Consider the following 5,643-nt stretch of genomic DNA (forward strand, 5'->3'; position numbering starts at 1 on the left):
ATTTGTAGGCTCGCCGGGCGGTGATGAGTAGGATGAGATCTATCATGTAATCGAGTTAGTTTGACGGGGATTGATCCCTAGTATCCACTATGTTCTGAGATTTGATGTTGCTACTACTTTGCCATGCTTAATGCTTGTCACAAGGGCCCGAGTGCCATGATTTCAGATCTGAAATTATTATGTTGTCACCAATATATGTGTGTTTTAGATCCGATCTTGCAAGTTGTAGTTACCTACTATGTGTTATGATCCGGCAACCCCGGAGTGACAATAACCGGAACCACTCCCGGTGATGATCATAGTTTGAGGAGTTCATGTGTTCACCAAGTGCTAATGCGTTGGTCCGGTTCTTTATTAAAAGGAGAACTTTAATATCCCGTAGTTTCCTTTTGGACCCCGCTGCCACGGGAGGGATGGACAATAGATGTCATGCAAGTTCTTTTCCCTAAGCACGTATGATGACACACGGAATGCATGCCTACATCACATTGACGAACGGGAGCTAGCCACATATCTCTCCGTGTTATAGATGTTGCATGATGAATATCATCCAAACAAATCACCGACCCATTGCCTACGAGTTTGTCCTACTACTACTGTTACTTGTCTTGCTCTGTTGCTGCTACTACTGTTGCTACTACTGTCGCTTGCTACTGTTGCTACTTGCTACTGCTGTCACTACTGTTGTTCCTTGCCACTGCTATTGCTCGTTACACTGCCGTTACTCACTACTTTGCTGTTACTACTGTGCTTGCAGATACTAATCTTTCAGGTGTGGTTGAATCTGACAAATTCAGCTGCTAATACTTGAGAGTATACTCTCACCTCCCGACTGGTAAACCAACAAATTGGGTCGAATACTCTACCCTTGAAAACTGCTGTGAACCCACGCGCTGGTGGGCCATCAACAACATTCTTCCAGTCTCATTGCCGGGGAGTGCTATCAGCATTCTTCTGGTGCCGTTGCGGGAGAAGGTTTGTTGTTATAAGCATTCGTCTAGCTAACACCGGAGATTGCAGGATCAGCCCTTTTCTGGAGCCATTGCCAGGGAAGCACAGCTGACGTCAGCATTTTTCTGGCGCCGTTGCTGGGGAGGTATTGTTATATTCTCTGAGTTACTTGGGATTTATATCTGCTGATCACTATGAAGAATCTGAAGGATCCGAAGACCAAGGTCTTGCCCTCAACTACGAGGGGAGGTAAGGAATTTCCATCTAGCTCTACACTTGATTCACCTTCAGTTATGAGTAAGTTTGCGACATCACCTCTTGCTAGAAATCTTGATATGTCGCCTGTGCTTGATGATGCTTGTGATACTACTGCTAGAGATGCTATGCTTGATACTATGGCTGATGATACTATGCTTGATACTATGCCTGATACTGCTAGAGATGCTATGCTTGATACTGCTAGAGATGTGCCTGATACTGCTAGAGATGCTATGCTTGATACTGCTTTGCCTGATGATGCTAGAGATGCTGCTTTGCGTGATGATGTTATGCTTGATACTGCTAGAGATGCTCCTTTGCCTCTTCCACTAGGAGTGTTCCTTGATGCTCATATTGCTAGAGTTACTGCCAATGCTCGTGATGCTTCTGAAACTACCGATGCTATTGAGATAGAACCTGCTTTTGCTCCTGCTAGATCTAGCTCTCCTAGATATGAATTGCCTGATATACCTGAGGGTTACGTTATGGAGGGAGAGATAGCTGAGGATTTTCTTGCGTGTAAGGATGCCTATGACGCTGAGAAATTAATTCTCAAGTGGAAGGAAAAATCTCGTGAAGTCAGGATGAAAAATGACCCGAAGTTTGCCACTTCGCCTATCTTTGTCACCGATAAGGATTATGAATTCTCTGTCGACCCTGAGATAATCTCTCTAGTCGAATCTGATCCTTTTCACGGTTATGAGTCCGACACGGTCATAGCCCATCTTGCCAAACTATCCGAAATAGCCAACCTTTTCACTAATGAGGAGAAGATCCGTCACTACTACATCCTTAAGTTGTTTCCTTTCTCTCTAAAGGATGATGCTAAAGCCTGGTTGACCTCTCTTGCTCGTGGATGTGTGCGTAGTCCCCAGGAGATGGTCTATTACTTCTGTGAGAAATATTTCCCTGCCCATAAGAAGCAAGCTGCCTTGCAGGAGATATACAACTTTGCTCAACTCCAAGAAGAGAGTCTTCCACAAGCTTGGGGGAGGCTCATCCAGCTACAGAATGCTTTGCCTGATCACCCTCTCAAGAAGAACGAGATACTTGATATCCTCTATAACGGACTTACCGATGCCTCTAGAGACTACCTAGATAGTTGTGTCGGTTGTGTTTTTAGGGAACGAACTATAGAACAAGCTGAGACTCTACTGAATAACCTCTTGATCAACGATAATGCTTGGACTATTCTCGAACCACCTCCTAAGCCAACTCCTAAGAAAAGAGGTATTCTATTCCTCAGTCCCGAAGATATGCAAGAAGCCAAGAAATCTATGCAAGAGAAAGGCATTAAATCTGTAGATGTCAAAAATCTACCACCTATCGAAGAGATCCACGGTCTCGATAACCCGATACAGGTAGTAGAAGTGAATTCTCTGCGTGGGTTTGATGAGAGTGATATTCCTTTTGATAAACATGCTAGCCTATGCTTTGATGAATTTGACAACTTTGTTGCCAAACAACAGAGTTTCAATGATTATGTTAGCAGACATTTGGAACAAAGTACTCGTATGCTTAGCCATTTAAGTGCTTGTGTAGACAGAAATGTCAATGCTCTGAAGCTTCTGAGTAAACATGCCTCTATGATTACTACTCAGGTAGAACAAGTACTTAAAGCTCAGAATGACTTGCTCAATGAATTAAATGACAACTCTGTCAGAGTCATTACTAGAGGAGGCAAAATGACTCAGGAACCTTTGTATCCTAAAGGTCATCCTAAGAGAATTGGTCAAGATTCTCAAGGAATCAATGTTGATACACCTAGTCATCCTAAGGAGAAGAAGAAGGGTGATAGAAACCTGCACGCCAGTTCACCAAATACTATCACACCTGAAGAACCTAATGATATTTCTGCGTCTGATGCAGAAACACAATCAGGTGATGAACATGAACCTGGTGACAATATGAACAGTGATGTTCATAATAATGCTCAACCTAGCCATGACAAGGATGTGGAGATTGAACCTACGGTTAATCCTGATAATCCACAACCTAAGAGATACGACAAGAATGACTTTACTACTAGGAAGCATGGTAAAGAAAGAGAGCCATGGGTTCATAGACCTATGCCCTTTCCTCCTAAGCCATCCAAGAAAAAGGATGATGAGGATTTTGAGCGCTTCGTTGAGATGATAAGACACGTCTTTCTGCAGATGCGGTTAACTGATATGCTCAAGATGTCTCCGTATGCCAAGTACATGAAAGATATCGTGACTAATAAACGGAAGATACCAGATCTTGAGATATCCACCATGCTTGCCAATTACACTTTCAAAGGTGGAACTCCTAAGAAACTTGGTGATCCCGGAGTGCCCACTATACCTTGCTCCATTAAAGGAAACTACGTAAGAACTGCCTTCTGTGACCTTGGAGCCGGTGTTAGTGTTATGCCACTCTCTCTTTATTGTAGACTTGAGTTGGATAAGTTGACACCCACTGAAATTTCTCTGAAAATGGCCGACAAATCAACTGCTTTTCCTATCAGCATTTGCGAGGATGTGCCTGTTGTGGTTGCTAACACCACTATCTTAACAGACTTTGTTATCTTGGATATTCCCGAGGACGATGCCATGGCTATCATCCTCGGAAGACCCTTTTTAAACACCGCAAGGGCTGTTATAGATTGCAACAAAGGCAATGTCACTTTCCATGTCAATGGTAATGAGCACACAGTGCATTTTACGAAGAAACGATATCATGTACATTGCATCAATGCTATCGAAAAGACTTCATCGATTCTCATTGGGAGCTTTGAATGCCCTATTCCTCGTGTCAAGATGAAGTATGATTTGCTTGTTGGGGAGATACATATCCCCATTGAGGTGACTTAGTGGCTATTCGAAAATTCTCCGTTCTCTCTTGCGATTCGAGAAGGTTTTGTCATAAGGACTTGATCAACCCCATTGACGGATTTCTTCCGATGGCCATGAAACGGATGAATCAGAGAGTCACATACCTCTGTTTTGAGTCTTCATTTTCTGTTGCTTAGAAGAAAAATGATGGAATTAGTTTAGCTTTTCCTATTTTCTGTTTTAGCGTCCCGGAGAAAAATACCTCGAAAATAAAAGTTCTCCGATGGTCCTGAAAATTTAGTATGATTTTTTCTGGAATTTTTGAAAATTTCTGGGCCTGAGAGCTAGTCAGGGGGCCTGACCAGTGGGCCACAAGCCCCCCCACCGCCACCTACCCCCGTGGTGGCGGGGTGCAAGCTTGTGGGGCCCACAGGCACCCCCTCCAATCATTCCAGCTCTCAGCCTCTTCTTCCACCTCCAGAAAAATATTGTTTCGCACTTCAAACCCGTGTTCTTGCTCATTTGGCTGTGATTTTCGATCTCCTTGCTCAAAGCACCATTCTCCGAACTGTTTTGGGGAAATTACTCCTTGGTAAGTGATTCCTCCATTGGTCCAATTAGTTTTTGCTCTAGTGCTTTATCCTTCACGAATTCTTGCTACCTTCGTGACCCTGTTCTTGAGCTAGAAAAGTTGATTTTAGCTGGTCCCAAGTAGTTTTAGCGCGTGATACGGTCTCTAGGCACTAGTAGAAGTAGTTGCTACAAGGTGTGGTGGGTCTTTATTCACTTTTCTCTTGAACTTCAAAAATTTCAGCAAAGGAAATTATTTTCAGGAGGAAGTTTCATGGTGGTTCCTCAAGTAAGAAGGGTCCTCGTCTCTCCTTTCGGGAGCCCGAACCTTTTCAACTAAGGGGCGCACCGGTTCAACCATGTGAATGGCCTTCCGATGAGTTCATGATCGAAGCAGGCTTCAAGGATGAGTTCGATGCACTTGTCCGCAATGCCGGGTTAGAAGAATTCCTCTCAGATAAATGTGAACAGTATGCTATGCTCACTGCCTCTTTCGTGCGTAGATTTAAATTTTTAGTTGGGCATGAATCATCCATACTATTTGATCTGTACGATAAATCCTATACCGTGGATCTGGGAGATTTCAATAGGATTTGCAAGATACTCGATGGAGGTAGTGTTATTGAGCCTCCTAAGTCTTCGGTCATAGACTTTGTCTCCAATATAACTGTGGGAGAAACCAGAGATATCACGCTAGCCACCATAGGAAGCATCCATTTCCCTGCCTTGCACTACCTTGCCCTCTTCATAGGTAGGTGCATTAACGGCAAGGGTGCACATTGTCACCTATGCGCTTTCGACCTTAGTATCCTTAAGAGCACAGTAACAGGTGACAGGAGGCTGAATAAAAATGACAGTGAGGGGGATTTCTTTGGTGGAGTTTATGCTACACGCTTAGCAAATTTTCTTGGAGTACCCATCCGTCCAGAAGACCCTCCTCTCCGTACAGCCTACCTTGATCGTGTCGCTCTAACACGCTACGAGTTCCTTGAGAGAGATCATGGATCCCTCCTATACCGCTTGATATTTAACCGGCAGCGTGTTTTCCATTTTACCCTTCCTGCTCCTG

Source organism: Hordeum vulgare, chromosome 7H (genome assembly GCF_904849725.1).
Source record: "Hordeum vulgare subsp. vulgare chromosome 7H, MorexV3_pseudomolecules_assembly, whole genome shotgun sequence".
NCBI classification, from domain to species: Eukaryota; Viridiplantae; Streptophyta; class Magnoliopsida; order Poales; family Poaceae; genus Hordeum; species Hordeum vulgare.